Genomic DNA, 14,275 nt, shown 5'->3' with positions numbered 1-14,275 from the left:
CTTCTTTTAAGTATAATTAATAAAAGTGCCAGACCAAGCCCAGTCAATTTAATGATACTTGGATTCAATTTTCATTCCTGTTCAGGATGAAGAATTTACATACAGGAGTAAGTGTCACATAGTACACAAATTAAGAAAACTCAAAAATACAAGACATGACTAGGAATGTAAAAGCACCTGTTCCTTCTTAGTCCTACAGAGTTTCTTGTTAAGATTTATATTAAAGCCTTGAGCTATTTTAATATGTTCTCAAGTTTAGGTAATTTTATATGAATTTGTATCAGGTTGGTAATTTTACTAGATATATGTCTGAGTATTTGATGGTTACAAATTTAATATATTTTGTGGCTCCCTTGATCCATCAATTGTGTGTAGTTTAGTGGCTTTATAATGAACAATTGCACAGAATTTTTTAAACTTAGTTTCTATCAAAAAAGAAAATGATAGAATTTGGAAACAAATGTTTGCACAATTTATTAGTCTTTATAATTCTCTCAAGTTTGTAATACTGGTTCCTGTAACAAGTTAAAGTGAAAACAAAACAACTTTCCATCTATGATTGTAATTAAAATTAGGTATAATTTAACTGGATATCTTTTATACTGTTTGATAAAGCTATCTGCTGCATCAAATAGATTTTTTTAAAGTATTATAAAGAAATAATGGGGCTTTTGGTTCTTTCAACAATGATTTCAATATCTTAAAGAAATTAAGGCTACCCAGATTCAGATGACTAGGAATTGTGTCAAACCTTGTTCAGACAGCTATCCCACTAAGATATATGTACAACCAATAAAGCATCCATTCTCACTAATTTGATTTTACTATTTTATTTTATATTTACACTATTATGTTTACTGTGGTAGGCTTTCAGAATTTGCCATACAATGCTTAAAAAAGCAAACATTCAATTAGATTTCACAATATTACCTAAAACTTTGATTTAGTTTTCTGAAGATAATGAAAGAGTAGTATTATATAATTTAAATGTGTCAATTTGCTATACCACCTAACAAATTAGATATATTTCCCATAGCAATGTGATCAGAGATACCCACTCCAGTGAATGAATACTACTTCCTATAGACTCCAAAAATCTAAGTAATCGTCTTAGTAACGGCCTCTCCTTTTTCAAGTGCAGTCGTATCTTATGAAGAGAAACAGAATTTTTGTTTTTAATGTTAAGGTGCATGCTATGAATGTAGTGCATAATTAATTCATTATTATGTACTGATTGTTCTATAAATTAAAATAATTAAAAATAAAGATATAGCTATAAGTAGTCATTAAGTAGTAACTTTATCTTAAGTTTTATTTTAATTCAAGTTAGTTGATTACAGTGCAATATTAGTTTCAGGTTCAGGATTTAGTGATTCATCACTTCCATATGACACCCAGTGCTCATCACAACATGTGCCCTTTAATGCCCATCACCCATTTAATCTATCCTCCTGCCCACCTCCCTCCCTGCAACTCTGTTTGTTCTCTCTAGTTAAGAATCCATTTTATGTTTGCCTGTCCCTTTTGTTCCACTCTGTTCAACTGTTTCATTTCTTGTATTCCATATATAAGTGAAATCAGATCTTTGTTTATCCTTCTAGGCACCTTTCTGAACAAGGATGAAAGTAATACACAATACATGCACTCAGACATACATTCATGAGCCCATATACATGCTATACAAAAAATAGCCACTTGTATTCAGCCGGTACAACATTATGAACCACGTATTACTAACTCCATGGTGCACATGAGGAAATTGCAGATCAGGAAAGTAAAAGAGTGAAATAAGTCAATTGGAGAAGGACAAACATTATATGGCCTCATTCATTTGGGGAATATAAATAATAGTGAAAAGGAATAGAGGGGAAGGGAGAAGAAATGGGTAGGAAATATCATAAAGGGAGACAGAACATGGAAGACTCCTAACTCTGGGAAACGATCTAGGGGTGGTGGAAGGGGAGGAGAGTGGGGGGTGGGGGTGACTGGGTGGCGGGCACTGAGGGGGGCACTTGACGGGATGAGCACTGGGTGTTATTCTGTATGTTGGCAAATTGAACACCAATAAAAAATAAATTTATTATTAAAAAAAAAAGGAAAGTAAAAGAATTTGCTCAAAGTCATGCAGTTAGTATGTGGAAGTAAATGGGTTAGTCAAAAGGTTCTGAATTTTTCAAGGACATATTTTTTGCTTTACATTTTAAAAAAATAGACAAAACCATTGTCCAAAGCTTAGAGAGATTTAGGCTTATATCTGAGATTTTTTTTTTCTGTTATTTTGAAGATTGTTCACTATGCATACTCAGGTATTTGAATGAAGAATAATTTGATTCTTGTAAAAAATAACTATAGTAGATTACAGAAAGTAGGAAGGTGGTCTAAAATAATAGTAGCAATAAATATGTATCCAGTATTGTTCAGAGAGGAATTTTGAATGGCAGAATACATGAACTCTCAGGTGAATAACAGGAAGAAGGAACTCAATGCAAAAGCACTTCCAAAAATGGAAGTGGGAAGAAGATACTTTTAGTTGCATGAGAGAGAAAAGTTTAGTTTTGTTTTCATTAAGCTGTGCCATGAGGCTCACTTACGTTTATATCAGCGGTCCCTCCTGGCTGACTACTCTGGCTCATAATACTCATCACTATTTGAGGTTTCCCTGCACTGGGAGTCACCCGTAATGGTCTACATCCTATACTTTCATGGAAGAATAGAACCTTGGAATAGGCTAAATGGGGGTTGCTAAGATCTTAAAGGAAGAATGTTAATGTACCTGGTGATTCCAAATTCAGGAGTTTCTTCTCCACTTTTTCTGAAGAAGGATACCTTCTCCTTTACCAAGATCTTATTTCCATGGCGAAATGTTGTGAAGGAGTTCACTCTTTCCTGGGATATGGCTCTACCCTCAATACTCTGAATCCTGCTTTTCTAGCCTCCAGAAACCTGGCTTCAGAGCCTGGTTCTGGGAATCTAAGTAGCAGGGATATGTATGCAGTCTTATCATGAGAATAAAGTTCAGGAAAGGATGGGGCAAAGTAGATCTTATGAGTACTTCCTCATTTTGCTATCACGATTTTACAATCTAATTAAATTTTTAATATACTATGTTGGAATTTCCAAAAAAGAAATTGAGAGAAAAAAAATGAAAGTAATTTACCAGATCAAGCAGAAATATATTAGCAAATTTATTTTTTCCTCTTAGAAAAATATCTGGATTTCTGTTTCAAAATTCTGCCCTCCAAAGATTCTGTTAATTTTACTATTGTATGTCTACTACATATAGGCCACTTTATCTTACACAGATTTATAGTAGTTTTGATAAATAAACAAGATCCTTTATTTAACCAGGAAGTCATTGAGTCAAACATTTTGGCCCTCTGTGACAGAACAAGTATCTTCTCCTAATGCAGCCACCTCACTTCACTAAAGTGAACCAAACTGTAGGAAATGAAGCTCTACATATCCTGGAAAAAAAAATCAAGCTCTATGTGACATATAATTTATTTTCAGTGAGAAAGCTTTTGGCCATTTTGTTCCTATAAAAAGTCCAGTGGGAGAGATTAAATTATTGACCCTGAGGTACTTGTTTTTAAATGGAAGAGTGAATTTACCATTCTAACCATTAATCAAAGACAGGAGGGTGGAACTTTAAAAGAAATAAATTTCCAAAGCAAACCTAAAGATTGAAGTCCTCCCAGTCCAGTACTATGATGTTAAAATAAAAATGGCCTTGCTTGTGTGTACTTTGCCTTAGATACCAACTCCAGTAAACTATTTTGGCAAGGCCATCATCATAAACAGTGACAGTAGGAAATGTGATTCTTCATCTTCTCTCCAGATTATTTTGCTGCAACAATCCAGTGTCATCTGAAGGCATATTTTATCTCTTGGATGAAGAATGAATTACAAAGATGTCTCTCCCTTGGCCACATCAGATTCTCCTTAAAATAGTAAGTGAGAAAGACAGAGATACAAAAAGACAGTGAGAGAGAGAGGAAGGAAGAGAGAAAGAAATAAAATAGTTTAAGAAGAGAAAGCTGAAGAATGAATGAAAGGCAGATATCTAGAAATAAGTGTATATCTAGAAAAATTCATAATTTTGTATGAATGGATCATATTTCTAAATATAAATAAATAATATATGATAAAGTATAGTGGGTAAAAACCCTGCAAGTTGAATAAACAAAAAAAAAAATGAGACAAAAGAAATTGTCATGTAACATTCAGATAACTAAAAGGAAGCTGATAGGATTTTTAGTTTTATTATTTCTTGAATCCATAGTCAATTTTCCAGAAATTTCTGACTTCTATGTGAAAGAGATCCTGATCCCTAAAAGAAATATCCCTGATCATTCTCATTCTACCTCTACTCTAAACAAGTGTAACACTTTGTATCTCTATTAATTCTCTCTCCCTGCCTTTTTCTCATTCTTTGTTTAGTTCTAACTTAGTAGAATTAAACAACCATGTTATAGCTCTCCACCCCTCCTTAATTCAATTCAGTTATTCTCTTTTGCATAAACACCAGAAGACCCAGCATTAAATTTGGTCAATAATAAAATCTAGAATATGATGGCATATTAAGGCTGTGATGACCAATCATGTCAAATATATAGACTAGATAATACTCTCCTAGTATATACTGATATGGTTAATTATTAAGAGATTAGGAGATTAAGATTATTTAATTTTAAACAAAAGTTGGAGGGTGTTATAGCCTAGTTACATTATTGTACTCTAAACTCTGAATGATGTAACTAAATATATCAGAAACTAGAAAAAGTTGATATTGAAATAAGAAAATGATATGAATCAAATACACATACAGGGACACCTTGGTGGCTCAGTCGGTTGAGTTTCTGACTCAATTTCAGCTCTGGTCATGATCTCTTGTGTCATGGATTGAGTCCCACATCAGGCCCCTTAATCAGTGGGGAGAGCTTGGGATTCTCCTCTCCCTGTTATTCTATCCCTCCCCTCACTCACAGTCTCTGTCTTTCTCTCTCTCAAATAAATAAATCTTTAAAAGATTACATATACAATGAACTTCAACATATTAACTGCATGCCATAAATACTTGCAAATGAATAATTATTGAAGTACTATTGGCAGTGACCCAGTTCTTGACATTGTATTTAAGAATTTGGATTTGCCATTAGGATATAAAATAATATAATAAGCTTGATCAAATAAATACAATGAATAGAATGCAAGAAAAAAGATGAAGCAGGGTATTATCTAATTTTTATCAATTGTTTTGAAAGATTGAGTGAAAGCTATGTGACATAGTAACATATTACCATTAAGTGAGGAACATGATAGGAATAGGATACAAAAATAAATAAAACAGTTGAAACATTAAATTTCATTGATTATCCTAATCACAATTCACTACCAACGGCTTCATTGTAATACCTAACATGTATGAAACTAAAAAGGTTCAGCCTAATTCTGGTTTCAATATCAAAATAATCGTTATTGTTTTTGAGTTTTCACAACTTTTGAACTAATGGGGTATTCCAGTCAAGTGGCCTTAACTAGAAAGAGAAGAATGAGCAAGTGCTCCACTGTTTTTACAGTCCCTATAAAAGATATGGGTGTGTTGAATCATTCATTTAGGTAAATCTATCCTGTCTTTGTTTTCCAAGGAGATTGTCCATTGATTTATTAAGAAAAAAAACAAAACAAAACACTGGGTTTCTCCTGTTTCAGTTCTGTTCAAGAATTGCTTACTGTAGCCTTTGTTGGATGCTATGGGCTATCCCATATCTTTCCCATAAATTACTTTGTTTTGCTAAAGATAGCCAGATCTGTTTCTGTAACTTGTAAACAAATAATTCAAAAAGACACGGACACTATTTATTAGTTATCATTGATCCAAGGACTGCTAGAAGAGTTGTCATCATAGCTCTGTATAAGCAATTTGCTTGGGGAAATCAATGCACTGCTTTGCCTCAGGCATAAAATCAGATTAAAAAGAAAGCTGGTGGGAAAGTGAAAGATCTTTTTATCCTTCCTTAAATTATAATGGTAAACAAACAATCAATTTTCTTATCAAATGATTATATAGGACAGTTCCTATAAATCTATTATTTTATTGATATGAATTATCTTGTAGAATACAACAGCGAACCACAACTACGAATACAATTTGTGAGCTCTGGGAAGGTAAATATAAATACTGCACAAAATCTGTACCTAATAGCTTCAGCTCTCTCTCCTCAAGCCTTCAGCATTCCCTCACCTCTCTTCATTCCCAGCAAGCAACCAGGTTTTTATTTCACCATTACCCATCTGCTCTTATCTGTCCTGTATCTTCTACCATTTTTTTCTGCTGTTCATATTCATCCTTTTATGAATTAGATCTCAGACTATCTCCTGTCCCTCAGGTCACCACTCCAGCAATGCTTTTCTCTGTGGCAGCAGCACCAGCTCACTTCTCTACTCTTTCCCAGCTGCAGGCGAGCATTTCTGCCATCTAAAAACAAAACAACATTCACGTGATTTTATTTTCCAGAGTAATCACTAATTCATATATTTACTTCCCTCTACAGAAATCTCCCCCCAAATAGTTTCCTTTACTTGCTTTTAGTGCTTTTCTTCAGTCCTTTCCTGAATGCACTTTTGTTTAGGCCTTTGACCATACCATTCCGAGGACACAATTTCTGCCAATGTCACCAATGACCATCTGTTTCTAATATCTAATAAGGAGTTTTCCATCCTCCTCACTTGTAACCTGTCAGCATAATTTAATACAAATCATGTTTCTCATCCATGCATTTTCTTCATCCATTTCATGAGACCATCTCCTCTTTCAATAGCATTCCTTTCATCTCACATTCTAAGATTTGTTGCCTTGTTTTGACTGTTTACATTGGAATGTTCCAGGACTGTCTTTGGATCCTTTATCTTTCCATATGTACTCCTTTTGTGGTATCAGCTAGCTTCATTTTTTAAAATATAATATATACTTAGATGTCTACCAAACATATACTGCTTGTGTGGAACTATATCAAGAATTCACATTGGCATGTCCCAGTTGCTTCCTGTGAATTTGTACCTGCATGTCTAATAGACATGTCAACCTAAGATGACAAAAACTGTACCTACAGACTTTATTCCAAAACCTGACTCTTTAGCAGTCTTCCCTATTTCATTTAATACCAATTCTTCTCTCTTAACCTTCAAATTTAGAGAGGCATAATTAGCTCATCTTCCTGTCATTTCCCATATTTAATATTAGTTTGATAATTAATATGGAGTTTTTAATATTTTACCACTTTATCTGATATCAGCCAAGTCCAAGATACCAAAACCTCCATATTCTTTCAATAGGTATCTAATTAGCTTCCCTGTATCTACCTACCTTCTCTTTTTGTTCTCAACACAACCACCACGGCAAACCTGTTAAGACCTATTTTCAGTTACACAGGTTGGCCTTCTTAGTAAGCAAATTCTGAGATGGGACTCACCATGTGATTATCAATGTATATACTTCATATTAATACCTGTGACTGAGAGAGAAGAGCAACATAGTGAACAGAAGGAGACGGAAAAGTGTGAGAAAGACACAATGACAATAAACAGAGCTACTGGGAGCTCTGGATCTGAAAAGACCTTTTAAAAGGAGCTATCCTAAAGTCAAGTCCTTTCCTTCCAGCCTACCAAACATGCTGCCACCTGTTGGGTAGTGTGATTCCTCTTCCCCCTTTCCTACATGAACTGCTCTTCCATTTCCTCATCTCATTCATCATTTTACTCGAATATCATGCTGAATGTATTAAAGATTATGACCATCCAGCCTTTAATTTCTCTCCACCATGTTTTTTTCTTTCTACACACACACACACACACACACACACACACACACACCTTATTTTGTGAATTGTCTTCTTATACACTAGAGTGTAAACTCCACAAGGGCACATACCTGTTGGTTTTTCTTTTTCTGTTTCTGATTACTCAGTCACTGAAATAGGGACTACCACCAAGTCATCATTCATTAATATTTGTTAAATTAATGAATAAACCTATTGGGGAAAAAAAACTAGTATAAATATCTCACATAGGAAACAAAGAATATGAAATGAGATTATATATATTCTTCATAGGAGCTTATTCTTTTATACCAGTTCATTTAGGTAAATTATTTTGTCTGGTATAGTAAACAGTTGATTACCCTTGCCAGTTTATTTTTGATCTGTTTGAAAACAATTTGGAACTATAGAGTGCCAAGCAGAAAGAACTGCGAATGACTCATTCTGTTTCTGAAATCCTGTTTTACTTTTATTTATAATTTCCCATTAATAATTACCTTCAAAATATTTTTTAATAAATTAATTTTTTATGGATGTTCAATTTACCAACATACAGAATAACACCCAGTGCTCATCCCGTCAGTGTCCCCCTCAGTGCCCATCGTTTCCCAGAGTTAGGAGTCTTTATGTTCTGTCTCCCTTTCTGATATTTCCCACACATTTCTTCTCCTTTCCCTTATATTCCCTTTCACTATTATTTATATTGCCCAAATGAATGAGAACATATAACGTTTGTCCTTCTCCGATTGACTTACTTCACTCAGCATAATACCCTCCAGTTCCATCCACGTTGAAGCAAATGGTGGGTATTTGTCGTTTCTAATGGCTGAGTAATATTCCATTGTATACATAGACCACATCTTCTTTATCCATTCATCTTTCGATGGACACCGAGGCTCCTTCCACAGTTTGGCTATTGTGGACATTGCTGCTAGAAACATCGGGGTGCAGGTGTCCCGGCGTTTCATTGCATCTATATCTTTGGGGTAAATCCCCAGCAGGGCAATTGCTGGATCCTAAGGCAGATCTATTTTTAACTCTTTCAGGAACCTCCACAGAGTTTTCCAGAGTGGCTGCACCAGTTCACATTCCCACCAACAGTACAAGAGGGTTCACCTTTTTTCACATCCTTTCCAACATTTGTTGTTTCCTGTCTTGTTAATTATCCCCATTCTCAATGCTGTGAGGTGGTATCTCATTGTGGTTTTGATTTGTATTTCCCTGATGGCAAGTGATGCAGAGCATTTTCTCATGTGCATGTTGGCCATGTCCATGTCTTCCTCTGTGAGATTTCTCTTCATGTCTTTTGCCCATTTCATGATTGGATTGTTTGTTTCTATGGTGTAGAGTTTAATAAGTTCTTTATAGGGATCCCTGGGTGGCGCAGCGGTTTGGCGCCTGCCTTTGGCACAGGGCGCGATCCTGGAGACCCGGGATCGAATCCCACATCAGGCTCCCGGTGCATGGAGCCTGCTTCTCCCTCTGCCTGTGTCTCTGCCTCTCTCTCTTTCTCTCTGTATGACTATCATAAATAAATAAAATTAAAAAAAAATTAAAAAAAATAAGTTCTTTATAGATCTTGGAAACTAGCCCTTTATCTGATACGTCATTTGCAAATATCTTCTCCCATTCTGTAGGTTGTCTTTTAGATTGTTGACTGTATCCTTTGCTGTGCAAAAGCTTCTTATCTTGATGAAGTCCCAATAGTTCATTTTTGCTTTTGTTTCTTTTGCCTTCGTGGATGAATCTTGCAAGAAGTTACTGTGGCCAAGTTCAAAAAGGGTGTTGCCTGTGTTCTCCTCTAGGATTTGATGGAATCTTGTCTCACATTTAGATCTTTCATCCATTTTGAGTTTATCTTTGTGTATGGTGCAAGAGAGTGGTCCAGTTTCATTCTTCTGCATGTGGATGTCCAATTTTCCCAGCACCATTTATTGAAGAGACTGTCTTTCTTCCAATGGATAGTCTTTCCTCCTTTATCGAATATTAGTTGACCATAAAGTTCAGGGTCCACTTCTGGGTTCTCTATTCTGTTCCATTGATCTATGTGTCTGTTTTTGTCCCAGTACCACACTGTCTTTTTTTTTTTTTCTTTTCTTTTCTTTTTTTAGTACCACACTGTCTTGATGACCACAGCTTTGTAGTACAACCTGAAATCTGGCATTGTGATGCTCCCAGATATGGTTTTCTTTTTTAAAATTCCCCTGGTTATTCGGGGTCTTTTCTGATTCCACACAAATCTTAAAATAATTTGTTCTAACTCTCTGAAGAAAGTCCATGGTATTTTGATAGGGATTGCATTAAACGTGTAAATTGCCCTGGGTACCATTGACATTTTCATAATATTAATTCTGCCAATCCATGAGCAAGGAATATTTTTCCATCTCTTTGTGTCTTCCTCAATTTCTTTCAGGAGTGTTGTATAGTTTGTAGGGTATAGATCCTTTACCTCTTTGGTTAGGTTTATTCCTAGGTATCTTATGCTTTTGGGTGCAATTGTAAATGGGATGGACTCCTTAATTTCTCTTTCTTCAGTCTCTTTGTTAGTATATAGAAATGCCATTGATTTCTGGGCATTGATTTTGTATCCTGCCATGCTACCAAATTGCTGTATGAGTTCTAGCAATCTTGGGGTGGAGGCTTTTGGGATTTCTATGTAGAGTATCATGTCATTGGCGAAGAGGGAGAGTTTGACTTCTTCTTTGCCAGTTTGAATGCCTTTAATGTCTTTTTGTTGTCTGATTGCTGAGGCGAGGACTTACAGTACTATGTTGAATAGCAGTGGTGAGAGTGGACATCCCTGTCTTGTTCCTGATCTTAGGGGAAAGGCTCCCAGTGCTTCCCCATTGAGAATGATATTTGCTGTGGGCTTTTCATAGATGGCTTTTAAGATGTTGAGGAAAGTTCCCTCTATCCCTACACTCTGAAGGGTTTTGATCAGGAATGGATGCTGTATTTTGTCAAATGCTTTCTCTGCATCTAATGACAGGATCATATGGTTCTTGGTTTTTCTCCTGCTGATATGATGAATCACACTGATTGTTTTACGAGTGTTGAACCGGCCCTGTGTCCCGGGGATAAATCCTACTTGGTCATGGTGAATAATTTTCTTAATGTGCTGTTGGATCCTTTTGGCTAGTATCTTGTTGAGAATTTTTGCATCCATGTTCATCAGGGATATTGGTCTGTAATTCTCCTTTTTGGTGGGGTCTTTGTCTGGTTTTGGAATTAAGGTGATGCTGGCCTCATTGGAAGTACTCCATCTCTTTATATCTTTCCAAACAGCTTTAGTAGAATAGGTATGGTTTCTTCTTTAAACGTGTGATAGAATTCCCTTGGGAAGCCATCTGGCCCTGGACTTTTGTGTCTTGGGAGGTTTTCGATTACTGCTTCAATTTCCCCCCTGGTTATTGGCCTGTTCAGGTTTTCTATTTCTTCCTGTTCCAGTTTTGGTAGTTTGTGGCTTTCCAGGAATGCGTCCATTTCTTCTAGATTTCCTAATTTATTGGCGTATAGCTGTTCATAATATGTTTTTAAAATAGTTTGTATTGCCTTGGTGTTGGTAGCGATCTCTCCTTTCTCATTCATGATTTTATTAATTTGAGTCTTCTCTCTCTTCTTTGTAATAAGGCTGGCTAATGGTTTATGTATCTTATTAATTCTTTCAAAGAACCAACTCCTGGTTCTGTTGATCTGTTCCACAGTTCTTCTGGTCTCGATTTTGTTGAGTTCTGTTCGAATTTTAATTAACTCTCTTCTTCTGCTGGGTGTAGGGTCCATCTGCTGTTTTTTCTCTAGCTCCTTTATGTGTAAGGTGAGCTTTTGTATTTGAGTTCTTTCCAGTTTTTGAATGGATGCTTGTATTGCGATGTATTTCCCCCTTAGGACTGCTTTTGCTGCATCCCAAGGGTTTTGAACGGTTGTATCTTCATTCTCATTAGTTTCCATGAATCTTTTTAATTCTTACTTAATTTCCTGGTTGACCCTTTCATCTTTTAGCAGGATGGTCCTTAACATCCACGTGTTTGTGGTCCTTCCAAACTTCTTGTTGTGATTTAGTTCTAATTTTGAGGCATTATGGTCTGAGAATATGCAGGGGATGATCCCAATCTTTTGGTATTGGTTCAGACCCGATTTGTGACCCAGTATGTGGTCTATTCTGGAGAAAGTTCCATGTGCACTTGAGAAGAATGTGTATTCAGTTGAGTTTGGATGTAAAGTTCTGTAGATATCTGTGAAATCCATCCGATCCAGTGTATCATTTAAAGTTCTCGTTTCTTTGGAGATGTTGTGCTTAGAAGACCAATCGAGGGTAGAAAGAGCTAGATTGAAGTCACCAAGTATAAGTGTATTATTATCTAAGTATTTCTTCACTTTGGTTATTAATTGGTTTAATATTTGGCAGCTCCCACATTCGGGGCATATATATTGAGGATTGTTAAGTCCTCTTGTTGGATAGATCCTTTAAGTATGATATAGTGTCCCTCTTCATCTCTCACTGTAGTCTTCGGGGTAAATTTTAGTTTATCTGATATAAGGATGGCTACCCCTACTTTCTTTTGAGGACCATTTGAATGGTAAATGGTTCTCCAACCTTTTATTTTCAGGCAGTAGGTGTCCTTCTGTCTAAAATGAGTCTCTTTAGACAGCAAATAGATGGGTCCTGCTTTTTTATCCAGTCTGAAACCCTGTGCCTTTTGATGGGGTCATTAAGCCCGTTCACGTTCAGAGTTACTATTGACAGATATGAGTTTAGTGTCATCATGATATCTATTCAGTCCTTGTTTTTGTGGATTGCTCCACTGAACTTCTTCTTAAAAGGGAATTTTAAGAGTCCTCCTTAAAATTTCTTGCAGAGCTGGTTTGGAGGTCACATATTCTTTCAGTTCCTGCCTGTCTTGGAAGCTCTTTATCTCTCCTTCCATTTTGAATGAGAGCCTTGCTGGATAAAGTATTCTTGGTTGCATGTTCTTCTCATTTAGGACCCTGAATATATCCTGCCAGCCCTTTCTGGCCTGCCAGGTCTCTGTGGAGAGGTCTGTTGTTAATCTGATATTCCTCCCCATAAAATCCAGGGATTTCTTGTCTCTTGCTGCTTTAAGGATCTTCTCTTTATCTTTGGAATTTGCAAGCTCCACTATTAAATGTCAAGGTGTTGAACGGTTTTTATTGATTTTAGGGGGGGATCTCTCTATTTACTGGATCTGAATGCCAGTTTCCCTTTCCAGATTAGGAAAGTTTTCAGCTAGGATTTGTTCAAATACATATTCTGGCCCTCTGGCCCTTTTGGCGCTCTCGGGGAACCCCAATTAAACGTAGGTTTTTCTTCCTCAGGCTGTCATTTATTTCCATTAATCTATCCTCAAGGTCTTTTAATTGTCTCTTTTTTCCTCAGTTTCCCTCTTTGCCATCAACTTGTCTTCTATGTCACTCACTCGTTCTTCCACCTCATTAACCATTGTCATTAGGACTTCTAGTTTGGGGATCCCTGGGTGGCGCAGCGGTTTGGCGCCTGCCTTTGGCCCAGGGTGCGATCCTGGAGACCCAGGATCGAATCCCACATCGGGCTCCCGGTGCATGGAGCCTGCTTCTCCCTCTGCCTGTGTCTCTGCCTGTCTCTCTCTCTCTTGACTATCATAAGTAAATAAAAACATAAAATAAAATTAAAAAAAAGGACTTCTAGCTTGGATTGCATCTCATTCAATTGATTTTTAATTTCTGCCTGATTCGATCTAAATTCTGCAGTCATGAAGTCTCTTGAGTCCTTCACGCTTTTTTCTAGAGCCACCAGTAGCTGTATAATAGTGCTTCTGAATTGGCTTTCTGACATTGAATTGTAATCCAGATTTTGTAACTCTGTGGGAGAGAGGACTGTTTCTTTCTTTTGAGGTGAGGTTTTCCTTCTAGTCATTTTGCTGAGTGCAGAGTGGCCAAAAACAGGTTGTATTGGGAAAAGGAGAAAAAGAGAGAGAGAAGGAAAGAAAAGAGAAAAAGAAAAAAGGAAGAAAAAAAGGAAAAAGAGAAGAAAAAAAAGAAAAAGAAAGAAAGGTGAAAAAAAGGGTGGGGGAAGCAATCAGAAATCAAAAAGAAAGAAAGAAAAACATGGGGGAGGATCTTCCGATTCTGTATACTTTAAGTCCCTTGACTTCCCCTGGATCTTGTCCCTCTAGCTGGTCTTCTGGGGGAGGGGCCTGTTGTGCTGATTTTCAGGTGTTAGCACTTGGGGGAGCTGCTCTGCCCCCTGCCTGGTGCAGGGCTCAGTGAAAGATGTTTAAGCTGTTCATCTGGTGAGGCCACTGTGAGGCTCCATGAGGGCGGCCAGCTCTGCAGCCCTGGAGTCAGCTCCCGCAGTAGCTCCGGGGCTCTCCGTCTGCAGGGCCTGGAGGCTCCGGGGTGGGGCCGCTGATCTGCTCAGCTCAGGGCAGGAGCGTCCTCGCTGTCCTGGGCCCTCCCGGCCT

This window comes from Vulpes vulpes, chromosome 15 (assembly GCF_048418805.1).
Source record: "Vulpes vulpes isolate BD-2025 chromosome 15, VulVul3, whole genome shotgun sequence".
Classification (NCBI taxonomy): domain Eukaryota; kingdom Metazoa; phylum Chordata; class Mammalia; order Carnivora; family Canidae; genus Vulpes; species Vulpes vulpes.
This window is presented reverse-complemented; position numbering follows the sequence as displayed.